The following is a 17,315-nucleotide window of genomic DNA, read 5'->3' as shown; positions in this document are numbered from 1 at the left end:
AAAAGTGAAGGAGAGGGCGGTGGTGGGGGTGGTAGCGAAAGCAGAGTAGATCCGAAATAGGGGGGCTACAGGTATCATCTTAAGGATAAACTGGGTGAAAAGAGAAGCAGCAAAGTATTAAAAAAATAAAATAAAAAAAATAACCGAGCCAAGCGAAGAAAAAACCTTTTCTACAATATTCTTATAGATAATGGTCGCTCGCCCCTTTCATTATAATTAAGCTATGCTTTGTCATCACTATGCCTATGGAGACCCGTCCACAGGGCTTATGCCCAGAGAAGATGGGAGGGTTCCCCCAGGATAAAGTGGTTCTAATGGGGTCACTTGGGAGGGGTGGGTTTTCTGTTTGGGGGGGTGGGGAGCACAGGGAAGGGTTCTGGGGGGGAAAATCATCAAAACAGTCCTTATCCGCAACAGCGTCTTATTATCCAGGGCACCTGTAAAGTATATGACTCAGCCTTGTGCAGGCGAAAGGGACTTTAAAATTTAATGACATCCAAAATCAGATTTGTTTCTTGGAATATCAATGGGCTTCGATGTCTGCGTAGACAAAGGCTAGTTATGAAATTCCTCGAGCAATCCTCAGCTCAGATTTTTCTTTTACAAGAGACCCACTTAAGTAACTCTGAGTGTAAGATCGTTTTTGGGAAGTACAGATGGGTTGAGCATTATTTCTCCTCAGAGCAGACACTTCACAGTAAAGGGGTAGCTATACTGATTAGATCAGGTACCAGAGGAACTATTAGATCCGTCTCAACGGACTAGTCAGGAAGATGGATTTTAGTTCGGTTGACTATTGGGGGGGGGGATTTAACCCTAGTATCATATTACGGCCCCAATTCGGACGATCCAATCTACATATGCAGAGTGCAGGCTAAATTAACAGAGGGCACCACCCCGGTAATAATCGGGGGCGATTTCAATATCCTCCTCAATCCCTTTCAGGACAGGTCTAACCATAGCTTATATGTTGCGGCTCCGTGTTCCCGTCGAGCTATGATTAATATGATCCATCTTCTAGGTCTAGCAGATGCATGGAGGGCCCTCAGAGGTGTTGACCAAGGCTTCACCTTTTTTAGTAAGAAATATAACCACTCCTCCAGAATTGACTACATCTTTATTGATAAGACAAGTCTAGAAAATCTGGGTGACATTTCCATCCTCCCAAGTATACTGTCTGACCATGCTCCAATCTCATTCTCGTACTCAGGGAATAGACCTAGCCTAATCCCTAGATGGACGCTGAAAAGGGCAATGTTGTCTAATACTAAAATAATCGATGCCCTAAAAATTTCAACAAATGACTATTTCACTAATAATATCGGCTCTACGTCCCCAGAGTATATCTGGGACGCCTACAGGGCCTATCTCCATGGACAGACTCATAGTATGATATGTGCTAAGAACAGAGCAGAGGCCCTAGTCTTCCAGACATTGGAAAGAGAGATCTCTAAACTAGAAGGAGATAGGTTGACCTGTCTCCCTGGTAACTTGTCACAGATTCTTAGTGATCCTGAACATCTTCGCCTAGAATATAGGAAGAACTTGGATAATAAAATAAAAGCACAATGGTTGGTTCACAATATGTTCAAAAAAAAAAAAGCTTTATTTCGACAGTTTGTCATAAAAGCACAACAATACAACACATAACGCACAATAAATAAGACATAATACAATACAGTTACAAGATAAAATAATTATTAAATTCCATATACTGTCGGATATCTAAAAATTATTAAAAAAAAGATATTACTGTAACAGCTGTTTCCTTGCAGTTCTTATCCTCCAAGCCCAACCCAAAAATTTAGCTATACAACAGGCAAAGAAGGGACGAGCGTCTGAGCGCAATATGCGTAGAGCTTCCAAGTATGATCTTGTACCTAGGCTCCTACATAAAGGCTTCAGCCATCTCGACCTAGGCACAGAATAAGCATGGCACTCAAACAACAAATGAGCTATGGACTCGACCCTTAAATTACAAAAGGGACAGTGAGGGACAGTTTGGTATGGAGGTTTCCAGGTAGACGTAAAGAATCCTAGGGGAAGAACACCCACCCTGAATTTGAAGTATAATGCTCTATCACCTGGGTTGAAGATTGCATCCAGATAAGGTTCTCTAAAAGGGATCTCCTTAACTAACAAAAACTGGGCGACAGATTTACAATGATTAGGGTTACACAACCTCTCATTATCCACCCAGAGCCAATAGATCTTCTTGAGCATTTGTTTTGAGGGTGCTGTACTATTGACCCAAGCATCTCCTAAACCCAGGTCATAGAGAAGTCGCTTAACCTCCCTGAGCCAGATTACTTTATACCAGCCGGATGAGGATAAGATTTCGCTGAGGGCATCTGCATAACTACTCAATTCAGGGACATTCCATATCCTGGCCCATAATAAAAGGGGACGTAGCCTAGCTTGCTCACTGATTGAGCGTGTGCCTGCATCTAGCAGGAGGGGAATTGAAGGGGTACTGTGGGGTAACTTCATAAGATCTTTATGAAAATTATTTTCGAGGTGTGTCAAAATATCAACTCTTTGTATACCCCATAGTTCCGCACCATACAGTGCTGCACTCACCACCCTTGCCCTATAAATATCAAGAAGTGCCCCAATAGGTTTTAAAACTGAGGCACGTTGTTCCTTGAGCAGGGCCCCTGTGACCCTCTTATGGGTCAAAAACACCTTTTGGTGGTGCGCCTTCCAGCTCATATTGGCACACAGACGGATACCTAGGTAGTCAAATTCGTTGACTCTATCAAGGGGAACAGAGTCCAAGGAAGGAGGAACAGCCGCTTTCCTGGGAGGGTTAAGAACAAGGAATTTCGTCTTGCTTATGTTTATGGACAGGCCCTTGGTATCACAAAAGGCCTTAAAACTAGAAAGCAACTTTTGGATACCTACTGGTGACTTTGAAATTAGGAGGGTATCATCCGCGAAAAGGAGCGTAGGTACTTTTCTGCCAGCCAGGGATGGTGCGTCTGACGGCTGTTGAAGCAGATGCTCCACCACTCCGTTAACATAGAGAGAAAACAGAGTGGGGGCAAGCACACATCCCTGGCGGACGCCCCTATCTACGGAGATACGGGATGTTTTCTCCCCCTGGGTACCCCACCTAATCTGGGCAAAGTTGCTTTCGTGGAACTTTATAAGCAAGGCCAACAAGTAGGGAGGTAAACCCAACCTACCTAAGACATTCCACAATTGGACTCGTGGGACCAGGTCGAAGGCAGATCGCAAGTCTATAAAGACTAAATACAAGCTGCCCCCACCCAGCACAACCACTTTCCAATATATCATTAAAAGGCGAAACGTCTGCTCGATGGTACCCATCCCTGATCTAAAACCTGCCTGGAAGTCTGACAGAACCTGATTTCCTTCGACCCACTGCAGGATCCTACCTAGTACCACTTTGCCCGCAACCTTTTGTGTTGAATCAAGCAGGCTAATAGGGCGATAATTAGCTGGGTCGTCCCGACAGCCTTTTTTAAAAATAGGGACGACCTCAGCACCCCTCCATGAGTCAGGGAGAGAACCTCCCGACACAACCTCATTCAAAAGTGAGGCAATTAACCTACTCCAGGATAATGGATATTTCTTCAGCAAGTCACCCGGGATTCCGTCCGGTCCGGCAGCCTTGTTAGATACAATACAACTAATTGCCCTTGCAACTTCCTCAGTGCTGAAGGGGCAGGCATTAATGGAGATCTCGGCTGTTAAGCTGGCGAGGAGGCCCATGTTAGGATGGGGTACCCCACTTTGGACAGAGTACAGTTTAGAAAAGTGGGCAAACCAAAGATCACCAGGAATATTACAAGTAAACTGGGAATCAAGAGGTTTGTCCCTAGCTTTCAACAGCTCCCAGAACCCCTTGGAGTCTTTCCTGGTGCTTGCCTCCACTAGATCCCACCAAAAACTATAATCATGGGCCTCCTTTGCCTCTGCCACAACTTTTTTATAGAGTTTCCTCGCCCATCTAATGTTGCCTGTATCCTTACTTTTCACTGCGGAAATAAGTTCCCCCTTTGCAACCCGACATTTAGAGGAATACCACATGTTTCTTGCCCTAGGAGCACCTTTCGCAGAAACATTCACGCTGGATTGGGGTATAATAAACAAATCACTTAACAACGCAATAGTTTCTGTGAATAATGGTGAAACAGATTGGCTGGTGGTACCCAGGGCTTCAAGGCGCGGGCCCAATGCTGCCATAGTGGTCCCTGCCTGTGCCATCCTTTCCTCATCCGCTGCTACTTTAGCCCACTTTAGGCGCCTGCCACAGCGCGAAGGAGCAAGCTCATGGGAGGTTTTCCACTTATAGGGGATCTTAACTGGGTTCCCAGCCTGCCAGGGGGAAAACAATGTTAAGGAGAGGGGATTGTGGTCGCTATCGCAAGACGCAATAACCTCCATATCATAATGGAGTGACCACAGATTATAATTCAACACAACATAATCTATTCTAGAAGTGTGTCCCATCCTGTTATAGGTGTGCGCACCCAAAGGATCCGATTTAGATCGACCATTGGTTGGTCTTAGGTCATATTCCATACAGAGTGCATTGATGTCTACCGCACTCTGGGACCATTTAGGGATCGGGTCTAGGGTCAGGGTGGGGATACCTCTCCTTATATCCTCATCCCAAGTATCCAAAATATCCTCCCTGGCCAATGGCTCAAAACAGCAATTAAAGTCGCCTGCGAGAAGAATATAAGAATCAATACAGCAGGCGGCTAAATCGTTGCTTAATCCTGTGGAGGATAGAGTAGAAGACCCGCCCCTGGCCCCCCTTAAATAGAGGTTAAAGACTTCCAGCTTCCTGCCCCTGGGCATAGGATGGTTATCCTCTGGAGATCAGGAGAATGCGTAGGCTTTTGGGTTACATTTAAACCTAAAGCAATATTAACCCATATAAGAAGGCCACCCGACGGGCGACCTTTACATCCATATTGATGGGAAGCTGGAACAAAGTAGGTCGTAAAGCCCACTCGGTGCTTAGGTTCAAGGCACCACGTTTCCTGCAAAAGACATGTTATAAGGGTCCAAAAAGGCATTCCATTCAGGGATTTCAAAATTACGGGCAAGCCCTGCTACATTCCAACTTATAATCTTTAACAAAGGGACGTCTGGGATAATCTGCCTTGGAGAGTTATCTACTGTGGCCAGAATGGACGCAGGTCCTACCCCCTCCACAGTAGATCTATTTAGCCTAGGCAGTGGCTCAAACTGATGGTAATAGGGAGCTATTGCTACATCAGTCAACCTCCTGATTGATGAAACATTTTGGATTGGCGAAACATTCTGAATTGGAGGCAAGGGGATCGTACAAGATGGATTCAGTTGATCCGTTACTACTTGGGGGTTAGAAATGCATGGTGTATACAAACTCGCCTCTATAGGTAAAACAGAAAATGTTCCCCCTAGACTTGGGGGGCTAACAACCGAAGGATCAGTCACCACAAGAAAAGAGCCATTGTGCCCCAAAACCTGTGGTAAAGGGACTTGGGGAACAGGTTGGCATACGAGTCAATCTACCTCCTCAAGCCCAGCAAACCGATTCGAGGTGGAGAAACCATTCCAGTTTATACAGGGATCTTGACATTTTTTGGGATGGCTCCTCCAGTTATGGTGGTGTACTAAAGACCAGTCCTCTTCCCGCGTATATCTAGGACACGGTGGGTAAAAAAAGGGCAGTGGCCTTGGTGTAACAAGAGAACCTTCACCAGTAGGCCAGGAGCAGATGTAATGTGCTGTGTGAGGGTCCTCAAAGGTCACCACTATACAGTCCCCGGGACTAGATTTCTTTGAAGGGCCCACCCAGGGGGTTCTGCGTACCATCAAAATTCTACTTCTCTGTCCAATAGGGATTGGTCTATTCACGTTAAGCCAATGGATTGTCTTGTTCTTCAGAGACTCATAGTTCTCATGATGGCCGCTTCCTAACTCGGGGACACCCGTCAGCACAACCACATGATCATTGGCCTCTGGAGGGAGATCAATGTAACCCCCTCTAAAGTTGTTCTTAGCAGGAGGGCTCTTAGATGGATGTAACGCCACTTCACTAAGAGGGGGACTATGCGGTGCACCTACATTGGGTTTAGCTGATGGTTGGGGGATAGGGCGCTTTGGAGCCTTAGGTATGGAGGCGGTATTACTATGATCCACACCCACAGTCCCTGATGTAGGAATCAAACGTGCAATGGCTGGGACAGGAGGGGAGGTTTGCGGGACTTGAGGGGTTAAACCATGAGGAGGTGGCTCAACAACAGGAAAACCCTGATTTTCTAGACTTCTCAGGCCGAGAGTGGCCAGAGCAATAATGCTCTTTTCCATCTCGAGCAGATTATTCTCAATGCGTGAGAGTCTAAGATCGAGAGGGGTAAGAAGTTTCTTGAGGGTTTCCCAAACTAAACCTATAAATTCTCCTTCATTCCTTTCCCCATTCTCTACATGTAAGCCCTCAACCTCTGACTCCATGACCGTAGGGGCAGTCGAGGGGGCAGAAACTGGACCCTCTTTAACTCCCACATGATGTGATTGTTCCCTGGGCACACACCCTTCTGTAGAATTTAAAACCGGAGCACTAGTCAAATTCAGGTGTTGTGCAACCACAATTTTAGCCTTCTTGCGACAGTAAGCAGACCGAGAGGTGCATCTTTTTTTGGGTTGATAATTTTTACTAATAGAGCGCCTAGGTGGAAACATTGCAGGGATAGAATTGTTAGAACTAGCATCCTGCTTGAAAGGCGTATTGCGAAGATTCATTGCACTATCCTGAGTCAATGGCTCTAAAGTGGGGGGTAGTGTAGGGAGAACCGGGGTGTGATGAACGTCAACCTGTGTAACTACACAATGGGGGATAGCTGAACGCACCGGGGTAACCGCAGTGGCTATATGGCCCAGGGAAGATTTTTTTGACAAATCAATTACCTGGAACAATCTCCTAGCGGATGCCAGTTCCAGGGAAACACGAGTCTGGAGTTTAGAAATCTCATGGTCTATAGCTGTGTTAGTACGAGTAATAAAATCGTCCATAGGACCATTGATTGAGGGACCGCTAATTGCGGCCTTACTCCGTGTTTGCCTTGTAGACATGGCTTGGCAACCACAACAACGGCAACCCCCTGGCTAATCTGGGGGTATAAAATAATAACTGATTAACAATTAAGGTACGACGGAACTGTTGTAATCAATATAAAGAGAGAGTAGCCCCGACCTGACCTCACTGACCTCGAACGGCCTCAAACGGCCCGCTCTTTGCCCGGTCTTCGCCCCGGTGAGCGTCCCGTGCGCGTCCCGCTAGCACGGGTGGGAAGGTATCTATATAGGAGTGGCAAAGTCAATAGGGGGGGAGGGGCCGAGAAGAGCTTCCAGGTGCGCCCAGTGATGTCCGCCGACTGCACCCTGGTCCTCGCAGTCCCGGCAATCAGGCTCCCCCAGCGACCAGCGCTTGAACAACAGCAACTTCCCCGCAAGTCTGGGGATTCAGGATCTGCAGGACTCCTTGTCCGGTGAGTGTAGAGTCTGCGCCCACGAGCGGCTCCCGCGAAGCGGGGGCCGCGAGCCGTTTTGTGGTGGAGGGAGGCGGGGCCGAGAAGAGCTTCCAGGTGCGCCCAGTGATGTCCGCCGACTGCACCCTGGTCCTCGCAGTCCCGGCAATCAGGCTCCCCCAGCGACCAGCGCTTGAACAACAGCAACTTCCCCGCAAGTCTGGGGATTCAGGATCTGCAGGACTCCTTGTCCGGTGAGTGTAGAGTCTGCGCCCACGAGCGGCTCCCGCGAAGCGGGGGCCGCGAGGCGTTTTGTGGTGGAGGGAGGCGGGGCCGAGAAGAGCTTCCAGGTGCGCCCAGTGATGTCCGCCGACTGCACCCTGGTCCTCGCAGTCCCGGCAATCAGGCTCCCCCAGCGACCAGCACTTGAACAACAGCAACTTCCCCGCAAGTCTGGGGATTCAGGATCTGCAGGACTCCTTGTCCGGTGAGTGTAGAGTCTGCGCCCACGAGCGGCTCCCGCGAAGCGGGGGCCGCGAGGCGTTTTGTGGTGGAGGGAGGCGGGGCCGAGAAGAGCTTCCAGGTGCGCCCAGTGATGTCCGCCGACTGCACCCTGGTCCTCGCAGTCCCGGCAATCAGGCTCCCCCAGCGACCAGCGCTTGAACAACAGCAACTTCCCCACAAGTCTGGGGATTCAGGATCTGCAGGACTCCTTGTCCGGTGAGTGTAGAGTCTGCGCCCACGAGCGGCACAATATGGAAAACTTTGAGTACGGTGAAAAGGTGGGCGCGCTTTTGCCATGGAAAGTAAGGGCCGACCGGTCTAAAAACAACATTAATAGCTTGGAAATAGACGAAACAGGAGTAACATCCTGTTAACAAGACGATATACAAAGGTCTCTCATCTCTGTCTTTTCTAAGCTATATAAAGAAGAGACAGTCTCTACTCCCGGGAACACCCAAGATTGGCTCCGCAATAAAGCACTTCCTGTCCTAACGGAGGAGGGCCTTAACATCATGGACCCCCCAATATCTGAGGAGGAAATTAAGCTATATATAAAAAAGATCAGAAATAATAAGGCCGCCGGGACGGATGCCCTCCCCGGGGAAATCTACAAGGCTCTTCAGGACGAGATAGTTCCCAGATTGTGTGAACTATTCAACTATGTCTATAGCTCCAACGGTAAGATCCCCAATTCATGGAAGGAGGCCACGATCGATCTCATCCTAAAGACAGGGAAGGAACCACTCAAAGCGGAGTCGTACCGGCCAATCTCCCTGCTTAATGCCGATTATAAGATCTTTATGAGCATTTTAGCAGGGAGATTGGTAAAGCTGATTCCACAGCTGATACATTCAGACCAAAAGGGCTTTATCCCAGGAAGGTTCATCCAGGAACAAACGTTACAACTTATTGGTTCCATCGATTTGGCATTGGCGCGGTCGGGGCCTTTGGCTGTGGCAGCCTACGATGCAGCGAAGGCTTTCGACCGGGTCAATTGGACCTTTTTATGGGAAACCCTAAGAACAATGGGATTTGGCCCAATGTTTACTCAAACGCTTATTAGATGCTATGAGGGTGCGACTGCAGCTATACTCCTGAAGGGTCGGCTGAACCCCAGCTTTAGCATCACTAGAGGAACCAGACAGGGGTGCCCTATCTCACCCCTGCTTTTTGATATCTATATTGAGCCCCTTGCTCAGGCCCTGACATTGAACAATCAGATTACTCCCTTCCAAGTATCGGATTACAGCTGCAAGTTAGCCCTTTATGCTGACGACCTGTTGGACTATACTAGCAACCCCGCTGTGGTTTTCCACAAGGTAGAGGCAACACTGGAAGAGTTTGTCCTGCACTCTGGATATCTTGTCAACTCCTCCAAGACGGAGATAATGACCTGGGGAGTGGACAACTGGACCGGAAGGCATAGTAGGGAATTTAGGTATCTGGGGATAACAATCGTTCAAAATTTAGCTGACATTCCAACCATTAACTTAAGCAGAGTAGCTAAGGAAATCGACCATCTTTTTTCCAGATGGCAAAATCTGCCTCTGACCATATATGGCCGGGTAAATCTTGTCAAGATGGTTATTCCGCCAAAATTAAATTATATTTTCAGTACTATTCCTCTTGACTTCCCCAGAAAGCTCCTGGACAAGATACAAGGTAAAATCGGAAGCTTTGCCTGGGCTAATAAAAGAGCCAGGCTCTCATGGAAGAAGTTGAGACGAAAGCTCCTTAAGTGAGGCCTGGCTCTCCCCGACCTTTCTTGGTACTCTATTGCCTTTCAGTTTAAAAATATACGCTCTCTGCTTACTCATTCAGGTGAAACCAACTGGGGGAAGATCTTGAGCGTAATGGTCAGCTTCGAAGGAGGTGGGGTCGGATTTCTGTACAAGTTTGGGGCCCCCAGGTTTTTTAAGAAGGTTCGCCTAAAATGCTTACAAATGGCTTTAAATCTTTGGTATAGAGTTAGAGAGAGATGGGGGATTGATATACTATTCGGATTTTGCCCCTATTTGGGACTCTCTGGGTTTACCATTATGCCTACAAGATAGTCTTGCATCATCAATTAAAATGGCAGGAATAACGATTTGGTCCGACCTTCTATCATCAGATGGTATCCTTCCCTGGGAGATCCTTAGATCTAAAATAGGCAGTTACTTTTCCAAATTCAAATATATACAACTATGTTCCTGGCATAAAGCAGAGAAAGAAATGATACAAGGTAACTGGGAAATTGAACACTGCCTACAAAATACAGAGCTGATTAAAAAAGAAGTCGGACTATGGTATAGGAGTCTATTGGATGCAGATGATGCAGATTTCCCTCCATCATATTCCATCTGGAATTTGTCTGTATTGGGCGAAAAAGCTATCTACTTCTACCCCCTGTCTCTTCAAACTCTATATAGGTATGTCAGGCCAGCTTCTCTAAAAAAAACATTTTTTTGTCATCAATAGGCTCTACTATACCCCCAAGAAGATAGCGAGATTCGCCCCATGTTCATCACCGAAGTGTCCTAGATGCGGATTTCTTGAGGCAGATGATTTACACATGTTCTTTGAGTGTCCCTCCCTATCCGGCTTTTGGCACAACGTTGAAAATACTCTTTCGGCCATATTTAGATGTAAGTTTAAACTAAACCTAGCAACAGTCTTCTTTGGGGTAGACACCTGTTTATTAAGTCTGCTTCTAACTCACAAAAGGGGTTACTCCTCTGTCTCATCATAATCGCACGGAGGGAGATATGTAAATGTTGGAAAGACCCAATGCCCCTGTTGTATGAGAAGTGGTTGGCAATCGCACTCAGCATGGCCCGTTTGGGAAAGAGTGGCCTGAATGACAATGATCAAAATATCTGGTCATATATCCTATCTTGGGGTACCGAAATGAGGTTGGTTTAAAGTTCCCTTCCTGTCCAATGATTACACCACATCACCACGCCATGTACTAAGAAGCTGGCCTGGTCTGGTCTAAGCTAAAGCAGTAAACAGAAGCCCGAGGGTGTTCTCAGGTAACAACGGGCTTTTTGTTCTTATTGCAGACGCTTAAGGTGAGATGAGGACTAAAAAAAAAAAAGAATTCACTGCACACAGTGGATTTTTGATCTCAAAGCATGAACTCCAGCTCTGCCCTGCATTTAGTTTCTTTAACTGTAGTGAATGGATCTGGTCATGCATAGTGGGTGAAGGGCACAGAGCATGAGCTTGCAGCCAGACCAAGCATCCAGCTCAATGTCGTCAGGACCTGCTGCTTATGGTGTTAGATTGTATGCCATACACAGAAAGTGCTCTTTCTTTTACCAGAATTGACAGTTTTTAAAAGAACTGTTGTTTTCTTTAAGACTATTCAGGACCACCAAATCAAACTGTAGATTGCCTGGCCCTATTTAGGGCAGGGCAACTGTGAGGAATTTGGTTGTTAGTTGACTTGAGTGTGAGCCCTGGTCAAGCATCAGCCACAATCTCTAGCAAGGTGAACCACAAAAAATCACTAAATTAACCTGTGCTTAAGCCTTGGTAGCTTGGCACAAAAAGCAGTCAGGTTTAACTTAGAGGCAATTTATAAAGTAATTATGCAGCACACTGGCAGTAATAATGTGAAAACACAATGCAAGAAAAATCCCACACAAACTTTAGAAAAATTTGAGTGCATTTTAATAAATGATGTGTCACCAATATGACAAATATCCAATCAGTAGAACTGTAGTCATTCATTTTAAAGATTTTAGTAAAAACGAATACTTAAAAGATCAAAGTTCCAACCATGGACACCTAGATGCCCAAGACCAGGTCTAAGTCAAAAAATATGGCCGACAGCTATGAAGCATGTGCTAGATACAAGAAGTAGATTGAGCCCCATTAGCAATTACCTTCAAACTTAGAAGAATTTTCAAGAAATAGTTCCTGAGAAGATAAGGTTCAGCGGGGCAAGGCTGCAGGCTGTGTCTGAAGAGGGAGCGTTGTCACTGGGGAGCCAATGGACCAAGTCACAGTGAAGATTTCTGCCATTGTATGTAGTAGTTTTTTTGTAAGTTTAAATTCACTAGCAGGACAAGGCAGGAGGCCAACCAGAGATGCACCCTGGGAGGATCAATGAGCAGGTTGGTCCCAGTCTTCCCTCGGTTCTAAGACAAGTTTTTAGGCAAACATTTTTAAGTCCCTAGTTTTGAATTTTGGCTATTTAAGCACCTTTAGCACAATAACCAAGGATCCAGGATGGGCGTAACACCACCTGGGGGTTAAAAACTCAGTTAGGCTGGGCCCAGGTGCCGATTTAAGATGGTGGGAGCGTATTATGTCCTTGTGGCTCAGAACAAGAGGCCAGCAAGCTAGCCCTTGAAGTCACTCTGGTAGTCTTGGGTTCAATTGAAGATGCAGGGGTCAAACAGCATGGCTTGCATCTGAGGGTTCAAGGCAGGCTCCAGGCATCAACGCAGTCCTTCCAGGTGCAGCAGATCAGTCTTGTGGAGTACACAGCTGGCTACAACAGAAGGTAGTCCTCTGAGAGTCCTTTTGTAGATCCAGAAAGTGAAATTAAGAGTGGGTTTAAGGGCCCTATTTTTATACCTGGTGCTGCCTTGGAAGTTGGGAGACATTTCTAGAGGTTTCTCTTTGAAGTGCTTAGAATGTTCTCACTCCCCAGTCCTGACACATACAAAGGAAGTGAACCAAATGTTTGGCCAGGCAGTCAGCACTCTGAAATAGTGAACTGGGCTTAAGGCACAGGCAGTTAGGGTGAGATGCGCCAACAGTCAATTGAAGACAAGTGAAAGTCGGGTGATGCTGCTTTGAGTAGGACAGGGGTGGATGCATGGTCTGAATTTGCCCTGACTCCCAGAGGTTGCTATGCATGGCCTAATAATATCTGCAGATGACTTGGTGGCATGGTAGGACTGGCCTGTAGGGCAATCAGGCAGTACCCAATTGGCTGGTGTGACAGCTCAGTGTGCATGCCATTTTATTAGCACTTTGTTGGTCTTATTGTTAATTTCCCTGATATTTCCACAGGCATTGCCTGCAGAAAAAATAGATTCACGCAGTCTCCCATACCTTGCAAAATTGATAGGAAGCGTATATTTACAAGTTTAAAACTGGCCTGATTTTTTAAATGTGGACCACCTTTTCAGCTATATGGTTCACTATTTGGGACTACTTTTATTTTGGTGCTCAGGCCTACTTTTTGTCCAGTCTGATCATGTTTGGTGGGACAGGACCTAGATGCAGGGCCTGGCTATAGGACAGTTATGTTATTTATTTAATTTATTCCTATAGCAAGGACCTAGTTGTACAGCAGTGGCTTGCTGTCCATCATACAGAGGTTTTTGTGCACCACAAATAATAATGCAAAACTGGTGTCTCTTGATAGGGGCTAGGCGCAGGCCCTGGCAATACACGGATGCCTGTGCCCCTAGTTTGCTGTGCGTGGCCAAAGATGAGGCACAACTGTTTTAGTGGGAAGTGTGCTGGTACCAACTCTTGCTGTCAGATCCTAAATCAGGAGTTGTTACAATGGCCAAAGGACATGCACAGGTGGCTCCATAGGATAGGAATGGCTGAGGCCATGACGGTTGGCCAGGTCTTGGGCCCAGAAGTTGCAGTGCACAGGCAAAGCCATGCATATATATTGGGGTGGTCAGAGGATACCACACTAGGCTGAATGTCCTACACAACTGAATTTGGTAAAAGTAAGGCTGGTACAGGGCTGTGCAGTCAAGCAGGCCCTGCACTGACAGGTCACCAAACTGCAAATGCCCGAAGATTCTGTACATATTTGGTTGGACAGGTGCGAGTGCAGGGAAAATGAAGAGCTATTTATTGGATGTGAACTGGACACTACTTGACCAAAAGAGCGGTTGAATATGGGCAAACCGGCTATATATGAAGAAGGCAAAAAGGGGAAGAGAAAGCATGATTATTCTCATGTTGATCAACAGTGTAAACAGCCTATTAGTGGAGGCACCTGATTATTGCTTACCTCAAGGAGTTTTAAGAATTTGTTTGAGCTGTTAGTAGAAATAGAAACTAAAGAGAAAAATAATGTAATTGATAATTTGCAGCACTGCTTACAAGACTTGCATGAGAATAATTCACTTTAATCCCAGTCATAGGACTGAAAGAATCTAGGTGTAATTCAAATGGGAGAATATCCAATTCCATCCATTTGCAGTTTTTCTGGAAGTTCCCCTTCAAAGTCACTTAATGATCAAGTAATCATTATCTTTTTCAAGGTTTCTACAGTCTGACTGCATAATTGCACTTGATCTCGATTGAACTAGGAGTTGGCCTAACGGCTAGGGCGCTCGACCTCGGACCCGGAAAACTGGGTTCGAGTCTCAGGTGAATGATGCTGAACATCCTGTGATTCTGGGCAAATCACTTAATCTCCCGGTGCCTAGCAAAGAATGAATGTGTGACCTAATGTAACGTAACTGGCGCTATGTAAAGCGCTCTGATACCTGATTGGATTCGGGTCAAGTTCGCGCTTTATAAAACTCTGCAAAATAAAATTTAAAAAACTGTGTTACTGTCCTTGAAGAGAGATTCTCTTCTATAGGCATTCAATTTCAATTATCTTAAGATCGTAGTAGCAAGAGGATGTTAAATTGGTTCGTTATTCAATGTTAGTCCCAACACTGAATAATTTTAGTGTCAGAGTTTTCGACCTTCATTGGCCTTTACTGCATTGGCAGCGAGTAGGAAAACAGACAGGAGTGAGAACCAAATCTCTATAAAGATAAGGCCACGTATCCTTATTCTGAGATTATGACATGTTAGTGAGTAATAACATCAGACACATTACTACTAGGGCATTTACATTTTCCAATCTAACCCTATGTAGAATTGGTTTTGGTTTGCAGTGACAGAAGCCAGGATAATGCAGGCACCTGATGTTCAATACAGAAGCAATCTACATGCCATATGTGTGATACGACAAGATTCAAAGGTCACATCAGGTATTGAGAATGTATCACATTGCCCCGATTTGTGCAAAATTTATCCAGGATTCTTTGGTATCCACAGTTTTTTATTTGCAGAACTTTGCAGAATGAGGTTCAATTACTACTCTGTGCATAAAGGGGAGGATGTATTAACAACAAATAGCATCACTAATCTCATAATAATCGTGATTTTACTCTAAAATAGGTTATTAAAAAGTGATTTCTACAGTGAAAAATGCCATACACTTTAGATCTCTGCTATAGACTCAGTACATTTGAACTTGCTAATCTTAACAGGAGATTTGAGTGTAATTCTAATACAACAATTTTTTGCAAGCTTGGGTTGTAAATCTATAAACTTTAGCATGTTCTCAATCATGCAATAAACATTCCACATATAATATTTTGGATTAAAAAATGTGCCTGTTTTCAGGCGGCTGCAAAAGAAAATCCTACACAGGCTCAAGAATACGGTTGTCCCTTCTGTACAAACAGTGTCGTTCAAAAATCAAATTGTGCTCTAGTGAGGGTACAAGGGTTCACCAAATATAAACTGTGAAAGAAAATATACACTGAAAGCAAAGAGTGGCAGCAACTTTGAATGCTGACAACTTTGAAAAACAGCGGAGGCAATAATGTTAATTTCAGTGACATAGAAACCTGTGGGGACCTGTATAATTTGTGAGATTTTTTTTGTGTTTCAAAATATTTTGGAAGATGATACGTTAAAACCATTTTCATCACTTATCCATAACAACCGGATTGTGAAGGACAAGTAATGCAATTTCTCTCTAGTGAAATGGTAGCAGTTCAAATATGTGTTAAGAGGATTGACTGGACTGATGACTTAAGATCTGCCCAAAAGGTTCTAAAATCAAATGGGATATTCTCCCATTGACACAACTTTACTCTGCAATCTCTCTCTGTTAGATAATAATGTCCTTTATCTTCCCACATTTTTCTGAAATCCCCAATCTGCGTATCTCATGTAACCTCTTTCCTCTTCATCACTGGGTTTTCACTCTATCCTTCTGCATGCCCTTCCACTCCTTCATCATTGCCTCTTTCTCTCTCACACATGTGCACACTCTTGCTCCTTACATTTAGACTATATTTTAATTACCGTTGGTGGTTTTGATGTTTCAACAGTTGACTTTCTTTACACACTTTGATGTAAAATGGTAATTTCAATTAGAATAAATGTATGTGACCATTGATCTATGTCTCTGCAGAGGGGCCAATATTTGGATGAGCAAGTTGTCTGAACACCTTTATCATTCACTGACAGGTGCTACCAGAAGCTTAAACTGCCTTCAGATTCAATGTCAGAGCTCTCAATTGTGGCCTATCATGAACACTCACCCACAATGTGAAGTCACTCTGAAACCTAGAGGTGACTCAGTATACATGAAAGAAACACAATTATGTAACAGCAGAAGCTTTTATGTTATGTAATATGAAGTAAAACATAAAATCTAAATAAGGTCTGCATCGCTGGCATGGATTATCTTAATGATTTTACAGTCGCTTTTAAGAAATCGATCAGTGTTTTTATTTTTCATGGTAAGGAGATGAAAATAGGGCCCAGTCGATATCTGTGTCAAAGTCAGTCAGTCAGTCAGTCATAATACTTTATCAATTTATAAAATCATAAAATCACACAACAAAGCGCAAAGCTTTATGCATCATACGTAAGAAAATACGCCAGTGAATCAGCAATTTCATTGACTAATAATTATAGCAGTCTGCTTATTGATGTTAGGGTAACCCCGAACTGTGCTAGTGACCACAACCCCTTATTAGCCCACCTAAACAGAAACTCTGGGTCAGTGGACTCGAAATTTCCTGGTATTCCTATTGACCATAGTTAGTTCAAAGGCCTTAAGTTAAAATGGGAGCAGGTTGACACACAGGCCTTTGAAGCAAAAATTATGAGGCAAACTTTTTCTTTTAATCAATAGATGCTGGTCAGCTGAGGGTACCCTGTTGCCCTAATTAGGGACTTAGAGACACTAGGCCAAGCCATATGATCCAGGCGAACAGCCAAATACCCCACCTCTAGTGCCCTTTCTTTCCGGTGGTTTGATAGTGCATTTACAAAAGTTCATAAACAGCTAAAGATAGCTCTTTGTGCTGTCCCAAGAAATAAGGATACAGTTATTGCCACACGGAAAAACGATAACGCCGTAATTGATTCCTGAAAGGAAGGGCTCGGAAATAAAGCTTATTCTGATTTATTGACCGCCGGCCGGTTGAGAGACACAAGACACAGATACATTTTGGGAGGTTGTCATTTGCCCACTGTTATCAGAGGGTCCCTCTTCCAAACTTGACTTTTTGATCCTAGGGAGAGTATGGGTCTCACCCTTTTCCCATATTT

This window comes from Triturus cristatus, chromosome 7 (assembly GCF_964204655.1).
Source record: "Triturus cristatus chromosome 7, aTriCri1.1, whole genome shotgun sequence".
Classification (NCBI taxonomy): Eukaryota; Metazoa; Chordata; class Amphibia; order Caudata; family Salamandridae; genus Triturus; species Triturus cristatus.
This window is presented reverse-complemented; position numbering follows the sequence as displayed.